Here is a 21,950-nt window from a genome sequence, read left to right on the forward strand (position 1 = left end):
TCCTCCTGGAAGATCACTTTCTCGAAGAAGCCAAGATGAGCCAAAAAGTATCTCAGTAGGAAAATGATGTATCGGGCCAAATAGTTGAATGAACCGTGTCCGCATAGTTGAGCCTTGATGTCAAAAACATGTATACTTGTGCCAAGTAAACAAAGAATATTTCCTCCTCAATCAAAATGTTTTACGCTCTAAAGAAGTATGATACTTTTACAAGAAATGGCTTTACAGCCAGAAATTTCCCAAACACTCGGGGACTGACACTAAAAACTTAAGGCCGCATGACCTCCGGGTCGGAAACTTCAAACTCATAAGCCCTCAATGAGGCAACACCAAGTTTAAAAAGAATGGCTCCAGTGCCAAAAAAACTTTCGACGTCTCGGGCAACCTCGAGTCCAAAGCCCTCCACGAGGCATTATCAACAATATAAGACCTCTATAAGGCAACACCGAAACTGTAAGACCTCAAGCAAGGCATGAACCATAATTGTACCAAGTAACTCATCTGTATGACCTCAAGTTCATACTTGTATTAAGTAACTCATATGTAATAACTTAAGCAAGACATGAACCATACTTGCACCAAGTAACTCATTTGTAAAACCTTACAAAAGGCATAATACCGATCTTAAAAGTTAAGGCTATATATCTGAACTTTTAAGACCCCTAAAAAGGCATACCCTTGATATAGACGCCAAAACTACTTCACTCGGGAACTAAAAGGCTCCGGCCAAATACATATGACTATGGTCACAAGGTTGTACCAGCCAAACTAACGCAACTCGGGGATTCCTGACCGTCGGTATAAAATCACAAGCCTTAAACTACTTCGAAAAAACATCAAAAAGAACCGGTTAATAGGCTACCCTCGGCATAAGCAAAAGAGATTCGATCATATTAGCTCCAAACAATACGCTATGAAACAATTCAGCCATAGAGCGAAACCTCCCGAGGTGCTCATTTATCGCTACATAATGGCTCGCAATCAAGGCTCTTATCGAGTCGTCGAAAAGTCAGGCGAACACAAAAATATCAAAAAGCCTTTAACGAGGGAAAATAAAGCCTATATTAGAGGTCGTACCGACTCAATGCGTAAGAGCCAATGCCGTCAGCCCATATTAGAGGTCGTATCGACCCAACACATAAGAGCCTAAGTGCCAGCTTGAAATTTAAAAACTTGAAGCCAATGAGCTCTAGTCGAAATCCGACTCGGAGACTAAGCCCGAAACAGTTAACTTAAAAATGCCTAAGGGCACATACATGAGAGCCACTATCGCCAGCCTAAATTAAAAGGTCGTACCAACCTAACGCGTAAGAGACACTGTAGACAGCTTAAGCTAAAGGTCGTACCGAACTAAATACGTAAGAGCCCTTGTCGCCAGCTTAAGTCAAAATTTCATGCCGACCAAATTCGCAAAGGCCTACGGGCCAGCCTAACAAGTTTCAGGGCTGAATTATATACCTAAGGTTCATTACTCGAAGTCCAGTTCACCTAGACAATTATCAAGTAACATATAAATTCAAGACAAAGAAAGAGATACACAAGCAGAGGAAAGTGCATGAAAGATGAAACCGAAAGGTTTTCATTTATACTTATATGCAAAAAAATACAAAAGCTAAATTGGCAAAAATACAAAGAATCAAAAAGGAAAAGCCTAGTATACTTCCCCCTCGAGGACAGTGGACTATCGGCCTCCTCCTCATTATCTTTGATATCAGACAAAAGGAACTTGACGTCATATTCATCTGCCTTTCCTGCGTTATCTCTTCCGAGAGATCGAAATCCCTAGCGTAAATCTCTTAGAGGGTTACCCTCCAATATTTACACCGAGCATATTCATTACTCTTACTCTCTCGATCGGAAGCACTTCTCAACTTTGCTCGAGCATCAGCATCGTCTTTTAATAAACGACCACTTTCTTTTTGGCCTTAGCCGGAATCTCTTCAGCCTCAGCCCGGGCATCCACAACCTCAACCTTCATCTCCAAAAGGTCGGACTCGAGCCTTAGAATCCTGCTCGTCTGAACCAAGCTATTTTCATGGGCGTTCCGGAGATGTAACTCAAAGCATTTTTCTCGGCCGCAATATAGGCAACTATCTGAGCCTTTAGCTTGTCACACTCATGTTTGACCTAGCCAACCTCGCCCCAAAGGCGTTCCAGATCCTCTTTCTTGCTCTGCAATTGAAGCATTGAAATATTAATCTTAGAGAATAAAGGAAGAAGCACACATTCCCTCGGAGCAAAGGTTACCTGTTTCTCAAGATAGCTTTCGTAGTTCAGGCTTTGATTCGCCTCATACCGCAAATATACCAACTCGTCTCCCCTTTTATCGCAAAGAAGCCTGAGGGATTTATCCCTATCCAAGGCTTTTCGCAACTTGGCTTCACGACGAAGCAGCTCGGACTTGAGTTTGTCAAAGGCCTGCGATAAGGGAGATCAATAAGAAAGTAAAAGCGCAAAAACTTAAAAAGTAACACAATCGGTTGAAACTCATCACAGAACAGTGTCGCTGGGCCTCTTCAAAGATCGAACGCACACCTACTGAACTAGTCTCATTGGCCCCGGTAGAACCTCTCCTTATAGGAACGCGACCGTTCGAGACCTCGCTTGAATCAGGCAGCCCCTGACCTCGAACACCCTCGAAGTACCTTTGTCGGGAAGAGAAGACGGCGGTAGAGAATCCTTGTCCCTCAAAGTACCTTCAATGGGAAAAGAAGACGACGGCAAAAGAGGAAACATCTTCGCAAGGCTAGAAGCCTCGGGTGTTGCAGGCTCAGCCGAGACATCTTCTCTGGGCCTTGGGCATGACTTGTCATGCTATGAGCACCTTCACCCTACAAGGGTTCCTTCCATTTGTTATTTCTTGATCCCGAAGCCGATGACCCCTCCTTCTCTTCAAGGGAGCACGATCTCACCTTAGGGAATTCTTCAATGCCACCAATGACGAAGCTATTACACATGGAAGAAAGTACCCTCCAAAGAAACCAAACCACACAACATGTATTGTGGTGTTTTGCCTCCCATCTATCCTTCGACAAGCCTCACCACTTACACCCATCGTAGGTCGCGCGAGATGCCAAGTTTAGTGCCTAATATGCCAGGTTTGGGACCTCGTATGGCATCCACGATATTGCTGAAAAAAAATAAAAAGAAAGCATCTTTACAGAGCCCATCTCCACCATGAGCAAAAACAAAAATGCAAGTGTACCTCTTACGTGTGACATTCCATTCCTCAGGAAATGGCATGAACTCCACGGGGATAACATCGACAGTCCTTACTTGGACAAATCGATTCATCTACCCTCAGTCCCCATCTTCTTCATCATCAACAACAAAGGACCTGGTGGATCGCCATTGCAAAGTTATCAGGCCTCGACAATGAAATGGTCGGTACAATGTGATGAGATGGCTTAGGGTGAACTCGAGCCCGGCTTCTTCCGTAAAGAACCTCATCATCAGCATTGTCTTCCAGAACGACGGGTGAACCTGTGCTAGGGTAGCCCGATATCTTGGACAGAAGTCAAGCACGACCCTATCGAGAGGCCCAACGTGAAGGGGTACATGTATACAGGTAAAAAACCCTCTGCATGAGCCGTGATGTTCTCTTCTGGGGAAGGTACCTGCAGCACCACCTTGTCTCCCCATCCGCAATCTCTCCTCACTGCCTCAAGGTGTACCTCTCCTATTGATGAAGTGAACCTTGATGCATGTTCCCAATGACCCTCTACATTGGGAGGTATCTCTGAAGAAAGGTCCCTCCTCGAGACAAAGCATCTTGAATTTGGCTCGCCAGACGCTAACAGTATACCACCGATTGAGCGAGAAGAATAGGCGGAACCCTCCTTTTCTTGGTAAATGGATTTGGGCATATCAGCAATGGATTTAATAAACAAAAGTAGGAAAATGAAAACTCAAGCGAAGACTTTGAATTAAAATGATGGAACGGCTGTCACAATGAGGAAGAGCTCTATGAAAAGGGATATCGACTCAAAATAGCTGAATCCTAAACAAAGATGGAAATAAACTCACATATAGAGCAAGCGGCAACAGACTGCCTACCCTAAAGGCGAATTAATTTTGGCTAGGCCATTATCACTTTTAAGGAGATGTACCGGGATTATATTGATCATTTCATAACAGCATAGTACGATTAACATTGTCATACAATACTCATGGAATCAAAGACTCTCGCATTAACATAGCCTCTAGATGGTGCCCGATCTCGAGAAACTCTGTCAAAATGAAAATAGGCTCTAAGGAGCCATCAATATCACTATAAGCCTCGAGATGGTTCCCGATCTCGACGATCTCTGTCAAAATAAAAATAGGCTCTAAGGAGCCATCAATATCGCTCTAAGCCTCGAGATGGTGCCCGATCTCAAGGATCTATGTCAAACAAAAGATAAGCTCTGAGGAGCTATTCATATAAACCTAACCTCGAGGTGGTACCCTATCTCAAGGATTTTTACTATTACAAGTATGGGTCATTCACCCGATTCTTTGGCTTTCGAGCTACCTAAGCCTGAGTCAGTTTTCACTAGAGAATTACTATTAAAGTTATGCACTACTTCTGCTCCAATTACTTCACCACCCGCCCAGCTAGCTAGGGGTATTGGTTAGTGATCTAGGGGTCGCCCTAGAGGGGGAGGCCGATCAGGTGGTGGTCAGGCTTGTTTCTATGCTCTTTTGGGTGGACCAGATGTATTAGATGCCGTGATTTCAGGTATTGTTTCAGTCTACCACAGAGATGCCTCTGTATTATTTGATCCCGGTTCCACCTTTTCTTATGTGTTAACATACTTTGCCCGTTGTCTAGATACGCCCCGTGAGTCTCTTGTTTCACCTGTTCATGTATCTACTCCAGTAGGTTGTTGTTGTATACCATGTATGTCGATCGTTTGTGGTGACTATTGGGGGTCTGGATACTCGTGTGGATCTTTTATTATTGTTTCTGGTGGATTTCTATGTCATTTTGGGCATGGATTGGTTGTCTCTATGTCATGCTATTCTGGACTATAATGCTAATATAGTCATATTGGCTATACCGGGTGTTCCATAGATTGAGTGGCGAGGTGTGACTGATTATGTTCCAAGTAGAGTGATCTCATTCTTGAAAGCCCAATGTATGGTTGAGAAGGGATGTCTTTCATATCTAGCCTTTGTGAGGGATGTCGGAGCTGAGACTCCCAGTATTGATTTTGTTCCAATTGTGAGGGATTTTCCCGATGTGTTTCGTGCAGACCTGCCGATCATGCCACCGAACCAGGATATTGATTTTAGTAGTGACCTGGTGCCGGGCACTCAGCCCATTTCTATTTTGTCGTATCGTATGACACCAGCGGAGTTGAAGGAATTAAAGGAGCGACTTCAGGAACTCCTCGATAAGGGGTTCATTCTGCCTAGTGTGTCACCTTGGGGTGTGCCGGTCCTATTTGTGAAAAAGAAGGATGGCACTATGAGGATGTTCATTGATTATAGGCAATTGAACAAAGTAACAATTAAGAACAAGTATCATTTGCCTCGCATTGATTATTTATTCGACCAACTTCATGGAGCGAGAGTGTTCTCCAAGATTGATCGTCGTTCGGGTTATCACCAATTGAAGATCAGGGACTCAGATATTCTTAAGACAGCTTTCAGGACCCGATATGGTTATTATGAGTTCTTGATGATGTCTTTTGGGCTGACCAATACCCCAGCAGCGTTTATGCATTTGATGAACATCGCGTTCCGACCTTATCTCAATTCGTTTGTCATAGTCTTCACTGATGATATTCTGGTGTATTCGCGTAGTCAGGAGGAGTACGCAGAGCATTTGACATTTGTGTTGTAGAGATTGAGGGAGGAGAAAATTTATGAAAAATTCTCCAAGTGTGAGTTTTGGCTTAGTTCAGTGGCTTTCTTGGGGCACGTGGTGTCCAGCGAGGGTGTTCAGGTTGATTCGAAGAAGATAGAGGCAGTTCAGAGTTGGCGTAGATCGTCCTCAACCATAGAGATTCGCAGCTTTCTTGGTTTGGCAGGCTATTATCGCCAGTTTTTTTAGGGATTCTCATCTATCGCATCACCCTTGACCAAGTTGACTTAGAAGGGTGATTCATTTGTATGGTCGGACGAGTGTAAGGAGAGCTTTCAGAAGCTCAAGACAACTTTGACCACAGCTCTAGTGCTAGTTTTGCCATCAGCTTCAGGTTCCTATACCGTGTATTGGGATGCTTTGAGAGTTGGTATTGGTTGTGTTTTGATGCAGGAGTGTAGAGTTATTGCTTATGCTTTTTGTCAGTAGAAGCCCCATGAGAAGAACTACCCCGTTCATGATTTGGAGTTGGCTGCCATAGTTCACGCGTTGAAGATTTGGAGGCACTACTTGTATGGTGTGTCTTGTGAGGTGTTTACTGATCATCGTAGCCTCCAGCACTTGTTCAAATAGAAGGATCTCAATTTGAGGCAGTGGAGGTGGTTAGAGTTGCTTAAGGATTATGATATCACTATATTGTACCATCCGGGGAAGGCCAATGTGGTGGCCAATGCTTTGAGCCGAAAGGCAGTGAGTATGGGGAGCTTAGCATATATTTCAGTTGGGGAGAGATCTCTTGCAGTTGATGTTCAGGCCTTGGCCAATCAGTTTGTGAGATTAGATGTTTCGGAGCCCAGCCGGGTATTGGCTTGTGTGGTTTCTCGGTCTTTCTTATATAATCGCATCAGAGAGCGCCAGTATGATGATCCGCATTTGCTTGTCCTGAAGGACTGAGTTCAGCATGATGATGCCAGAGATATGACCATTGGTGATGAAGGGGTGTTGAGGATGCAAGGCCGGATATGTGTGCCCAATGTGAATGGGCTTCGGGAGTTGATTCTAGAGGAGGCCCATAGCTCGCGGTATTCCATTCATCCAGGTGCCACGAAGATGTATCAGGTTCTGAGACAACATTATTGGTGGATAAGAATGAAGAAAGACATTGTGGGATTTATAGCTCGGTGTCTCAATTGTCAACAGGTGAAATATGAGCATCAGAGACCAGGTGGCTTGCTTCAGCAGATGGATATTCCTGAGTGGAAGTGGGAGAGGATCACTATGGACTTCGTTGTTGGACTTCCACAGACTTTGAGGAAGTTGCTATTTGGCTGATTGTGGATCGGCTGACCAAGTTCGCGCACTTCATTCCGGTGTGTACTACCTATTCTTCAGAGCGGTTGGTAGAGATCTATATCCGGGAGATTGTTCGTTTGCATGGTTTCCCAGTTTCCATCATATCAGATAGGGGCACTTAGTTTACTTTGCAGTTTTGGAGGTCTGTGCAGCGAGAGTTGGGTACTCAGGTTGAGTTGAGCATAACATTTCACCCTCAGACTGACGGACAGTCTAAGTGCACTATTCAGATATTGGAGGACATGTTGCATGCTTGTGTCATTGATTTTGGAGGGTCATGGGATCAGTTTCTACAACTTGTAGAGTTTTCTTATAACAACAGCTATTAGTCGAGATTTCAGATGTCTCCATATGAGGCTTTGTATAGGAGGCGGTGTAGATCTCCAGTTAGTTGGTTCGAGCCCGGTGAGGCTAGGCTATTGGGAACAGACTTGGTTCAGGATGATTTAGAAAAGGTGAAGGTAATTCAGGAGAGGCTTCGTAAAGTACAGTCGAGGCAGAAGAGGTATGCTGATAGGAACGTTTGGGATGTGTCCTACATGGTTGCCGAGAAGGTACACCCATGAAGGGTGTTATGAGATTTGGAAAAAAGGGGAAATTGAGTCCGCGGTTCATTGGGCCTTTTGAGGTGCTTCATAGGATTGGGTAGGTGACTTATGAGCTTGCTCTACCACCCAGGTTATCGAGTGTGCATCCGGTATTTCATATTTCTATGCTCCTGAAGTATATTGGGGATCCGTCTCATGTTTTGGATTTTAGCACGGTTCAGTTAGATGATGATTTGACTTATGATGTGGAGCCAGTAGTTATTTTGGGTTGTTAGGTTCGAAAGATGAGGTCAAAGGACATAGCTTCAGTGAAAGTGTAGTGGAGAGGTCCGCCTGTGGAGGAGGCTACCTTAGAGACCGAGCGGGAGATGCAGAGCAGATATCCTTACCTATTTGAGGCTTCAGGTATGTTTCTTGACTTGTTCGAGGACGAACGTTTGTTTAAGTTGGGGAAAATGTGATGACTCGTCCAATCATCTCATGAGTTATTTCCGTTTCCCCATTTCTTCTTCTTTATGTTTTTTTTATCCGTGTTATGTGGTATCGGGTTGGTTGGATCAAGTTTGGAAAGGATTTGGTAAGGTTTGAGGCACTTAGTCTCTTTAGAGTGAGTTTAAGTTGGAAAAGTCAATCGGATGTTGACTTGTGTGTTAGAGGGCTCGGATGTGAGTTCTGATGGTTTGGTTAGCTTCGGGAGGTGATTTGGGATTTAGGAGCTTGATCAAAATGAGTTTTGGAGGTTCAGAGTAGATTTAGGCTTGAATTGGCGAAATAAGATTATTGGCGATTTCCGGTTGATAGGTGAGATTTTGATATAGGAGTTGGAATGGAATTTTGAGAGTTGCAATAGTTTTGTGGTGTCATTTGGGATGTGTGTGCAAAATTTTAGGTCATTTGGACGTGGTTTTGTCGGGTTTTTGATCAAAAGCAGAATTTAGAAGTTTTTGGAAAATTAGACTTGAATCCAATGTGTTTTGGTCGATTTGATGTTGTTTGAGGTGTTTTGAAGATTGGTACAAGTTTGAATAAGGTTTTGGGATATGTTGGTGCCTTTGGTTGAGGTCCCGGGGGCCTCGGGGTGATTTCAGATGGTTGATGAGGAGTTTGAAACTTTGTTGCAGCTGCTGAATTTGCTGCTTCTGGTATTTCTGCAACTGTGGATTGGGGACCGCAGGTGCAATGCCGCAGGTGCGATAAGGGAGGTCACAGAAGCAGAAATGTCTGGGAAGGCAGGGACAGCAGATGCAGTTGATGGACCGCACCTACAAAGGCGCAGGTGCAGAATGTTGATCGTAGGAGCGGTTTTGGCCGTTAAGTGAAGAACCGCAGAAGCGGTAAGTTGGCTGCATATGCGGTACCGCAGAAGTGGTGAATAGGGCCGCAGATGCGAAAATGCATAGGCAGAAGGTATAAATTGTGCCCTTCGTGATTTTGAGCTATTTTCACCATTTCTATCTCGGCTTTGGAGCAAACGATTTGAAAGATGGATTTCAAGGGAACTTCGTTGAGGCAAGGAATTTGGACCTAAAACTCGTTCCTATGCTATTATTTCACGGATTAGAGTGATGATTAATGGATTTAAGGGCTAAAATTGGGGAAACTAGGGCTTTGAAACTTAGACCTTTGCTTGAGGATTTGAAAGACCATTTGAGGTTGGATTTCAGAACTTTTGATATGTATGAACTCGTGAGGAGATGAAGAATCTATTGATTTAAAAATTATCGAATTTCGAGACATGGGACCGGAGGTCGGGTTTTGGTAATTTTGGGATTTTTGATATTATTTGATTGTTTTTGCTTGGGCTTCGTTCCCTTAGCATATTTTGACGCCATGATTCTGATTTTGGATAGATTCAACGTGAGTGGAGGCCGATTCGAGGGGAAAAGGCGTCGCGAAGTAGTATTTTCACCGGTTTGAGGTAAGTAACCATTGTAAATTTGGAACTGAGGGTACAAACCCTAGTATTTGACTTGTTTTGATAAATGCGGTGATGCACATGCTAGGTGACGAGCGTGTGGGCATGCACCGATAAGGATTGTGACTGGGTCCATCCTGTAGTGACTATTGAGCCGCGTATTTGATTTGAAACCGTATGATATTCCATACTTTAATCATTTATACTGTAGTAGGGGTTGTATGCCATGTTTGGGGCCTTGTGCCGACCTATTGAGACCCTTAGGGGCATTTTTACTGTTTTTCCTCGCTCAACTTGTTGAAAGAATATCCTCAGTCATGTTTTACTTGTTTAAAATTGGTTTTATCACTCCACTTCTAATTGTGAGGACTGTTTGGGCTGAGTTCCCTAATTTCTATTGTTGTGCCCGAGAGGTTGTGAGGTTAATGACAGAGAGAGGTTGAGAACCTAATAGTGAGGATATTATGTGTATGTATTATGGATCGGGCTGCACGCCGCAGCGATACTTATATGGATCGGGCTACACGCCACAGCGATATATATTGGATTGGGCTGCACGCCTCAGCGATATATGTATTGGATCGGGCTGCATGCCGCAACGATATATATATATAAATCAACTCGGGAACTCCATAACACAAAGAAACGGAAGAACGAACTCACAAGGAAAGACACAACCAGAAATTATGGTACAACATAGCAATAGCTCAACAAGGAAGAGATACTATGTAGCAATGATTCCACATGAGTACAATTTAATGATAAGAGGGATAACATGAATCAATGACTCCAATTAAGTGTAAATCAATGATAAGGGATAACAAAACTTCAATTAGGGTGGAACAGTCACGGAAGAGATTCAACAAATTCAATTAAGGATGAGCAGATTATGGAAAAGATAATAATAAACTTCAGTTAATGATAGGCAATTATGGAAAGGGTAATAATTACTTCAATCAAGGATAAAAATTACGAAAAGGATAACATAGCAATAAAAAGAGGCAATAATTTCAGTTAAGGCACATAAGAGTTTAATCGGCAATAAGGGTAAAACATGGAGCAATTAATTCCAAATAAGACACATAAGGGTGGATTTAGTAAATGGGGAATTTAACATGATAACACAACTTCATATTTAATGGACATAAGAACCTAAGAGTAGGAAAGATCAAATTTCTACAAATAAGCCCGAGCACGTACCCGTACATGACCTTCACATGACACAATTAGCACTAAAGACTCAAATTCTAAGGGGTAATTCCCCCTTTCCTCACAAAGTTAGGCAAGATACTTACCTCAAAGAAGCTAGACCGATTCTTTAAAATGACCTTCTTGAGTGAAATAACCTCCATACGACTTAAATCTAGCCAAAATAACTTTAAATCATAAATAAAACTCATAAGAAACAATTCTATCTAATAAAGCTTCAATTTTTAACAAAACCTAAAAACTCAACCACCGGGACCGCACCTCGGAACTACATAAAATTCACAAAACCCAAAAATGCATTCCAATATGAGTTCAAACATACCAAAATTATTAATTTCCGATATCAATTCGTCTTTCAAATCTTCATTTTACATTTTGAAAGATTTATTCAAAAATTCTCATTTTTCCTCAAGTAAAAACACTAATTATAAGATAAAAATAAAGATGGATCATGGAATATAATAAATTTTGGGTGAAAAACACTTAGCCGAATGATTTGTTTGAAAAACCCACAAAACATCGCTCAAAATCGAGGTTTACAACTCAAGATATGGTAAAAATGGTCAAATCCTCGATTTTGGAAATATATTCTGTTGCCCAGATATTTGCACATCGCGATCGTGGAAATATACATGCCTTCGTGAAGAAGAAACAATGACTGCCCCAAAAATGCACTATGCGATTTCGAATGTGTTACACCCCGTAAGCTAAACAACCCTTATACCGTTATATATGTACATTTGATATGGTATTTTGAGTGGAACATTTTTGTAAAAATAAAAAATAAAAAATAGTTTGAAAAATATGATTTTATATAGTTGTCAATATTACTACTTTCGAATTTGTTTTAAATTACACACACAATATGAGAAATGTTTACGAGATTTTCTTTATTATAAAATAGAAATTATTTTGTCTCAGGAAAAGAAGGTTATCTTTTTACCATTTTAAAAATTGAGCATACGAAAAATTTGTATTCTTTATATGAGATTAAGAAAATTATAAGTTGATATTTATATATATATATATATATTTACATGGATGTTTTAATGAAATAATAATGTGAATTTATTTTACATGGTACCACATGACCGTAATAGTACGGTGTATAAAGTATTAAAAATAAGTAAAATTTTAAGTAATTTGGGATAATTTTAGTTACGTGGGTAATTAGTTAATTACTGGGTAACGGGACATTACCTAATTAGTTAATAAGTGGATAAACACTAAAATCCCCCCCTCTCACATTGTAGCAAGCCACATCCTAAAGAAATGACTCTTAGTCATTTCTGTCACGACCCTAAACCCGAACCCGATCGTGATGGCGCCTCTCGTGAAGACAAGGCCAGCCAATTATACCCAATTCACTTTTTAAACATTTAAATATCATAAAAGCAGTCTAAAACATGATATAGCAATACTAAGTAGCGGATAATGTCAATAAGGTGCGGAAGTACAACCCAACACAGCCCTAACCGGGGTGTCACAAGTCACGAGCATCTCTAAACCATAATACTAGTCTGTTAAAGTCATAAACTACTACAAGTGTTTGAAAGGAAACATAAATGATAGAGAAGTAGAGACACGGGGCTGTGGACGTCAACAACTACCTTGTAGTATCCGAAAAATCGCCTGGAACTGGAGGATTCAGCACTCAGGAGCGATACCAGCTACGCCTGAATCTGCACACATGGTGCAGGGAGTAAAGTGAGTACTCCAACTCAGTTGGTAAAAAATATAAATAATGACTGAAGGTAAGAAATCACATAAGGCACAAAGCATTCTATAATGAAACAGTAAAATCATTTAAAATAGTAAAACAGTGAAAAGTCAAGTGAAAATCCCTTTCTCAACAAGTAAAACAAGTATTTGACAGGTAAATATGAAAGATAAACATATAAAGGTTCTCCCCTCGGGCACAATGTCAACAACTCCGCCCCTCGGAAAATATCTCAGAACAATAACAGCCCCTCGGGCAATCACATAGAACGGTATCAGCCCCTCGGGCAAATCACATAGAACAATACTAACCCCTTGGGCTATCACATAGAACAATATCAGCCCTTCGGGCTATATCTCACATTACAATGGGTAACTGCGCTCACTGGGGTGTACAGACTCCGGGAGGGGGCCCTTACGGCCCAAGCGCAATTTCAAGCCATCTCGTGGCATCAAATCTAGGCCCTCGGCCTCATATCAGTCAAGTCACCTTGTGGCGTATATACCTCAGGCCCACGGCCTCATAAACAATATCAACAAGCCACCTCGTGGCATACATATTTCAGGCCCTCAATCAGTATCAGTGTTTCCTCACAACTAGGCCCTCGGCCTTACTCAGTCAAAAATACTCACAAGCCCCTTGGGCAATAGTAAAACAGTATTTCTCAGCCCAAAATATCATTTAAAATACCATTTGAGTCTCAAATTTTGAGAAAAATTAGCTGAGTAGTGAAACAGTGGAAAATAACGGGACTAAGTTCAAGTAATAAGTCAAATAGTGAGGAAATGGTAATAAAAATCCCCGAAGGGTTCAAATAGTTGGCACGAAGCCCAAATGTGGCAATCAGCCCAAAGCATGATGAAAGCAAACAAGTTTCAGTCAAATACGCGGTAAAATCATCAATCGGGACTGACCAACTCACAATCCCCAATAGTGCACGACCCCACGCTCGTCATCAAGCGTGTGCCTTATCTCAATATAGCACTACGATGTGCAATCCATGGTTTCAAACCCTCAGAACATTATTTACAATCATTACTCACCTCTATCCGGTCCGAACTCTAGCTCGCGATGCCTTTGCCTCTCGAATCGATCTCCGAATGCTCCAAATCTAGCTGAAATCAGTACCAAACCATCAAATGTGCCAAGGGAACAAAGCCCACTTGAAACTAATCAAATTACCACAAAATTCCCGAAATTGGTCAAACCCGACCGCCGTGACCACATCTTGGAATTTGACAAAATTCACAAAACTAAAATCCTTGTACTCTCACGAGTCTAACCATACGAAAATTATCCAATTTCGATACCATTTGGTCCTTTAAATCATCATTTTACATTATTGAAAGATTTTACAATTTCTTTCCAAATTCCATCCCAAATCACGAATTAAATGATGAATTCAATGATAGATTCATGTACTCTTAGCCAAATCTGAGTTAGAATCGCTCACCCCGATAAATTTCTTCAAAAACCTTCGAAAAATCGCCAAAATCTGAGCTCTCTAGGTCAAAATATCAAATAAAATCCAAAACCTCGTATTTATAGAGTACCCCACATATTTCCACCTCCGCGGACCGCACAAAATTGACCGCGGTCCACACAAAACCAGTGCAGTCCGCACAAAAACGACCGCAGCCGCACAGGCTTTCCTTTACAGTGATAGGCTTTTGTATTTTCGCTGTAACTTTCGCTATAGATGTCCAAATTGCAATATCTTTACCTTTCTGGAAACTAGACACAAATCTATACAACTTTTGTTTTTTAATCATCTCAAAATTCCTTGTAGATCAAACGATATGAGTTTCTGAAGTAGGACCAGTGAAATGTTCCCCACCGCGGTCGCACTGCATTTTGTGCGGTCCGCACAGCACCTACCGCGGCCTCACTTCATTTTGTGAGGTCCTCACTACACCTACCATGGTCACACTTCATTTTGTGCGGTACACACAGCGCCTACAGCGGTCGCACTTCATTTTGTGCGGACCGTGCGGGTGGGTTCCGAGGCCTGCAACCCTTCTGGACGTGCTACAACTATGATTTTCGGCCTAAAACATCCCGGAACCTACCCGAAACTCCCAAAACTTCAAACCAATTGTACCAACACATCCCATGATATTGTTCAAACTTGTTCAAAACTTCGGAATGCTCACAACAATATCAAATCACCAATTTAACATTGGATTCAAGCCTAAGAACTCCAAGAACTCTTAAATTATGCTTTCGATCAAAAAGCCTATCAAATCTCATCTGAAAGACCTGAAATTTTCCACACACATCCCAAATGACATAACAAAGCTACTGCAGCTCTCGGAATTCCATTCCGACCCCTATATCAAAATCTCTCCTATCAACCGGAAAAAGTCAAAAACTCAATTTCGCCAATTCAAGCCTAAACCTTCCATGGACTTCCAAAATGCATTCCGATCACGCTCCTAAGTCACAAATCACCTAACGGAGCTAATCAAACCATAAAAATTCCAATCTGAGATCAAATACACACAAGTCAAATCTTGGTCAAACCTTTCAAATTTTAAGCTTTCAACTGAGACTGTTCTTCGAAATTCATTCTGATTAACCTGAAACCCAACACCAACGATTTACATAAGTCATAATACACCACATAGGGCAAGTCATGCCCGAAAACTGGCGAGCGAAGTGCAAAAGCTCAAAATGACCGGTCGGGCCGTTACATCCTCCCCCATTTGAGTCTCAAATTTGAGTAAAATTAGCTGAGTAGTAAAACAGTGGAAAATAACGGGACTGAGTTCAAGTAATAAGTCTAACAGTGAGGAAATGGTAATAAAAATCCCCGAATGGTTCAAATAGTTGGCACAAATCCCCAATATGGCAATCAGCCCAAAGCATGATGAAAGCAAACAAGTTTCAGTCAAATACACGGTAAAATCATCAATCGGGACAGACCAAGTCACAATCTCCAATAGTGAATGACCCCACGCTCATCATCAAGCGTGTGCCTCACCTAAATATAGCACTACAATGTGCAATCCGGGGTTTCAAACCCTCAGAACATCATTTACAATCATTACTCACCTCTATCCGATCCGAATTCTTGCCTGTGATGCCTTTGCCTCTCGAATCGGCCTCCGAATGCTCCAAATTTTGCCGAAATCAGTACCAAACTATCAAAATGTGCTAAGGGAACAAAGCCAACTTGAAAATAATCAAATTACCATAAAATTCCCGAAATTGGTCAAACCCCACCCCGAGACCACATCTCGGAATTTGACAAAATTCACAAAACTAAAATCCTTATACTCTCATGAGTCTAACCATATGAATATTATCCAATTCTGATACCATTTAGTCCTTCAAATCATCATTTTACATTTTTGAAAGATTTTACAATTTCTTCCCAAATTCCATCCCAAATCATGAATTAAATGATGAGTGTTATGATAGATTCATGTACTCTAGCCAAATCTGAGTTAGAATCACTTACCCCGATGAATTTCTTGAAAAACCTTCGAAAAATTGTCAAAATCAGAGCTCTCTAGGTCAAAATATCAAATAAAACCCAAAACCTCGTATTTATAGAGTACCTCACATATTTCCACCTCCGCAGACCGCACAAAATCGACCGCGGTCCGCACAAAACCAGTGAGTCCGCACAAAAACGACCGCAGCCGCACAGACTTTCCTCTGTAGTGATAGGCTTTAGTATTTTTGCCGTAACATTCGCTACAGATATCCAAATTGCAATATCGTTACCTTTCTGAAAACTAGACATGAAGGGCTACAATTTTTGTCTTTGAATCATCTCAAAATTAATTGTAGATCAAACGATATGAACTTCCGAAGTAGGACCAGTGAAATGTTCCCCACCGCGGCCGCACTTCATTTTGTGCGGACCGTGCGGGTGGGTTCTTGCAACCCTTCTGAACCTACTACAACTATGATTTTAAGCCTAAAATATCCCGGAACCAACTCGGAACTCCCGGAACTTCAAACTAATTGTACCAACACATCCCATAACATTGTTCAAACTTTTTCAAAACTTCGGAGCGCTCACAACTACATCAAATCACCAATTTAACATAGGATTCAAGCCTAAGGACTACAAGAAATCTTAAATTATGCTTTCCATCAAAAATCCTATCAAATCTCGTGCAAATGACCTGAAATTTTGAGCACACATCCCAAATGACACGATGAAGCTACTGCAACTCTCGGAATTCCATTCCGACCCCTATATCAAAATCTCTCTTATCAACCGGAAAACGTTGAAATCTCAACTTCGCCAATTCAAGCCTAAACCTTCCACGGACTTCCAAAATGCATTCCGATCACGCTCCTAAGTCCCAAATCAGCTAACAGAGCTAACCAAACCATAAAAATTCCAATCTAAGATCAAATACACACAAGTCAAATCTTGGTTAAACCTTTCAACTGAGAATGTTCTTCCAAATTCATTCTGATTAACCTGAAACCCAACACCAATGATTTACATAAGTCATAATACACCACACGGGGCAAATCATGACTGAGAACTAGCGAGCGAAGTGCAAAATCTCAAAATGACTGGTCGGGCCATTACAATTTCTTATTAGGTGGCAAACTAATGTGAAGGTTTACATATTCAATTCATTCCTGATCTGTTTTTACCAATTGTATGAATCCATTACTCAATTTGGACGTCATGTTCTTGTTTTTGGCTGAATATTCCAACTTTCGGTCATATGATAGTATTTTGGGATACTATATATTCTCTCGTCTAATTACTAGGAATGAAGAAGGGTAGTTAAAGCACACTTATAAATGTAATGGTTGATTATATGCTATATTGTTGAAATATAGCTGGAGCATCAATTAAAGAGTATGCTTAGAGTAAATGTACAGATGTTTGCGTGTTTTGCCTAAGAAATAAGATTTAAAATCACTTGAACTGTTGAGATTTGAGCTGCAAGAGATGAGTACTGCAAGGATGGTTTGGTACTACACCAGTTAGCATGGTACATAAAATGATCTTAAACATCACTCCTTTGGCTATATGTTGGGAGGTATGGAAAGGAATTACTTCCGGCATGTTAAGACCATCATGTCTTTCCTTTTGACATGATCCATACGATTCAAACGAAACGAGAAAATGCACAAATTCCATAAATGACTTTATTCATAGAAGTGTTAGAGAAGTTTATTTTCTTGATTCCTAAGTGTCATATTATTCTATCATCTGTTCATGGGTCTCAGAAAATACGTAAGTTCATAAAGTTTATTTCATGATATTAATCAGAGACATAATGGTCTTATGACATACCGAGAGATTTTATTAACGTATTTCATATGCATTTTATGCATTTATACATGCACATTGACCCATGACTAGATGACGCTATATACGCGTATGTATGTACTTTATATGTATATGGGATATGGGAAAAGCTTACAGCGTTATATACGCACCACCACCAGATCAGCTAGTATATGTTGATGATTTTTCCCACAGTGGCCGAGATAATATGATGGGATGCCCTCAGAGGCTTGATGATGTTATGAACAAATGTATCTATGCACGATATAATATTCATACGCATATGCATGACACTATAAGTATTCCATGATTTAGAGAGTTATCGAGACTTACATGTTGAGTTATTTACTCTATATTTCTTCCATGTCTTTTACGTACTTATTTATGTGCCTTACATACTCAGTACATTATTCGTACTAACGTCATTTTGTTGGGGACGCTGCATTCATGCCTGCAGGTATAAATAATCAATTTAACGAGTCCTCATAGTAGATGAGATTGGCATTCATCGAAGGATCGGTAAGACTCCACCTCATTTAGAGTGCTGCCGAGTCTAAGAGTCAACGTGTCAGAGATTCGCTACAAACTTATGGATAGACCGGTACCCTGTCCCATTTGATGTCAAATAATCTTAGAGGCTTTGTAGATAGAGGTTTATTTTGTGCAGTATATCAGAGTCCTTGACGACCCATATGTATTCATGTTTTATGAACGATGGTTTATTAATATAATATTTTCCCACTTACAATTGTACATTACGAGTTGTGGCCATGTTGTACCATGATAGTTACAAAGGGAATGAATGAGTTACAGAGTGGTTCGCTCGGGCCACTACGACACTGGGTATCGGCCACCCCTCCCCAGGTTTGGGGCATGACAAAGTGGTATCAGAGTGGGTCGTGTTCTAGGGAGTCTACAAAGCCATGCCTAGTAGAGTCTCACTATAGGTGTGTTGCACACCACACTTATAATTGAGAGGCTATAGGGCATTTAGGAAATGTTACCCTTCTTTTGTTTCCAGATCATTCCATAGAGCTGAGTCGTAATGTCACGACCCGAATTTCCCACCCTCGGGGTCGTGATGGCGCCTACTAATAGGAGCTAGGCAAGACAACTTAAATTACCTTTCGTTTAACACACATTCTTTTCCATAATTATCAACATGTAATAAAGGCAACATAATTAAAAATTTCAAGCGGAAGTCTTAACTTATATAAAAACTGAATAGAAATGCGGAAAGTTTAACATAATCCTCTACCCAAGATTTGGTGTGACAATGCTCACGAACTTCTAAGATTTACTAAATAAAATCGTCTGAAAGAAAATTATAAACTGTTTGTTTCGGTATAAAAGATAACAAACTGAATAAAGAGAGAGAGACTCCGGGCCTGCGGACGTCAGCAAGGCTACCTCGGTGTCTCTGGACTGAAGTCAGCTCCCGATCAAATCCTACTGCTGTGGTCCAAAAGCTGCTCCTGGATCTGTGCAAAAAGATGCACAGAGTGTAGCATCAGCACAACCGACCCCATGTGCTGGTAAGTGCCTGGGCTAACCCCGGCGAAGTAGTGACGAGGCTAGACAGGACCTACCAAAAACAACCTGTGCAGATATATGCAATAAAAGGAAATATACAGAATTTAAACAGCTAAGAGGGGGAGCATGCTATGGGGAGCTAACAGTTTCAAATAGAAATCCTCAATAACAGGAAGAATTAACAAAGACAGAATGTCAACAAGAATCAAAAGTCAACAATTTGCACGACATCACCCTTCGTGCTTTACGCTCTTCCTCACACAAACAACAATCACAAGGCAAATAGGGTAAGGAAATCTATAACCTCGAAGTAAATCATATAAGAACGAGTAATGAAAGAAACAACATAACTCGGATATCAACAAAGAATCAGAAAGCAACAAATACACGGCATCACCCTTCGTGCTTTACGCTCTCATCCTCACCAAAGCAATAATATAAATGAAATATGCACGGCATCACCCTTCGTGATTTTACTCTCTTTCCTCACCATATAATCAATAAAATCGGCACGGAATAGTACATCGTTCGGCACGGCATCACCCTTCGTGCGTTACACTCTTTCCTCACAATATCAAACAATGCACGACATCACCTTTCGTGCTTTACACTCTTTTCTCACAATAGCAATCAATGCACGACATCACCCTTCGTACTTTACACTCTTTCCTCACAATAGCAAACAATGCACGACATCACCCTTCGTGCTTTATCACTCTTCCTCACCCAAGCAACAATCACAAACAAGGGGCAAGGGAGTAGACAAATAATGATAGAAATCCCGGCAAGGGAATACAAATAAATAGCTAACTCCCGGCAAGGGAGCACAATTAAGTAGTTAAAAACCCGGCAAGGGAACAATATCAATAATCTCAGCATCCCGGCAAGGAAGATAGTCAACCAAGCAACAAGAATCCCGGCAAGGGAGCAATTCAATAATTCTTTCTCTTTCTTTCACTTTTACCTCTTATCTCACTTTACCACCTGAGCCAACGCTCCAAAGGGGTTCAATCATTTCATATACTTTCACGCTTTATGATATACTCGAACCAATGCTCCAAGAATGTACAAATCATAACTCTTCCTCAAAATCTTCACATTATATGAAATTTATCAATTTAACAAGGAAGAGGTATCACTAAATCCGAATAAACATAAATAAGACTCACGGTCATGCTAGACTCCGGTGTATTGATACTCGCGACCATGCCTATACACCGTACTCAACAATTAGCAAATAGCGAACAACACTCTAATCCTATTCCCTCAAGCCAAAGTTAGAACAAACACTTACCTCGGTCCAAAGAATAGCAATCAACCCTCAAATACTGCCTTTCCTTTATAATCCGACTCCGAAACAACGATATCTAGGCATAATTAATTCAATAATATCAATAAAGACTCGATAACAAAATCTCATAGCTTAGATATGAAGTTCCTAGCATTCTTCCAGAAATACCAAAATTCGACCCTGGGCCCACATGGTCCAAACACGAGGTTCAGACCAAATTCATATCACCCATTCATCCACAAGCCCGAATATATAATTTGTTTTAAGATCCGACCCCAAATTGAGGTTGAATCACTCAAAATTCCCAAAAACCTAACTCCAAAACCCCTAATTTCTACTTTGATTTCATTATTTAGGTTTAGAATTTCAGTAATTAATGAAGAAGAGTGAAGGAAATAGGTGGGAAATTACATACCCGAAAGAATTTGATGAAGAAGAGCTTCAAAAATCGCCCCTAGAGCTTGGAGAAGACAAGTTTTATGAAAAATGGTAGAGCTCCCGTAATGGGTCTGTTTTGGACTTTTAAAATAACTGGGCGGAATTGCCCTATGCGATCGCAGGAAGGGAATACGATCGCATAGGGGAAGGTAGGTTGGTCACTGCGATCGCGGGATGACGAGTGCGATCGCATAGAGGGTCAAAGTGGGGCTGGGCCTTTTGTGAATTGCTATCGCAGAAGGGAGTGTGCAATCGCATAGAATGAGTTTGCAGAGGTACGCTATCGCATGTCCTATAACGCGATCGCATAGAAAAAAACTGGGCGACTCCAAAATAACTCTACGCGATCGCAGACATACCTATGCGATCGCATTGAAGAAAATGATTGGGCACTGACTGCAGAAATTCTGCAACACTTCCTAAGGCCAAAAACACCCTGAACCGCCTCCGAATCACTCCTGAGCCTTGGGGCTCCTAACCAAACACACACACTAACTCAATAACATCCTACGAACTTACTCGAGCGATCAAATCGCCAAAATAACATCAAAATCAATGAATCAAGCCTCAAAATCATCATTTTTTTTCAAACTTTATAAACTTTCAAACTTAGAGTTTTAGGTCCGAAACACGTCAAATGACGTCCGATTTCAGCCAAATTTCACAGAAAGCGCTTAAACCACATATAAGACCTGTACCGGGTGCCGGAACCAAAATACGGGCCCGATACCAATGCTTTCTAATTCATTTTTGTTTCAAATTTTCATATTAAATTTCAGAAAATAATTTCTTTTAAAAATTCATTTCTCGGGCTCGGGACCTCGGATTTTGATTCCGAGCAAACTCCTGAGTCCCATATTTTTCTCATGGGTCCGGGTCC

The sequence above is a fragment of the Nicotiana sylvestris genome, chromosome 6 (genome assembly GCF_000393655.2).
Source record: "Nicotiana sylvestris chromosome 6, ASM39365v2, whole genome shotgun sequence".
In the NCBI taxonomy this organism is placed as follows: domain Eukaryota; kingdom Viridiplantae; phylum Streptophyta; class Magnoliopsida; order Solanales; family Solanaceae; genus Nicotiana; species Nicotiana sylvestris.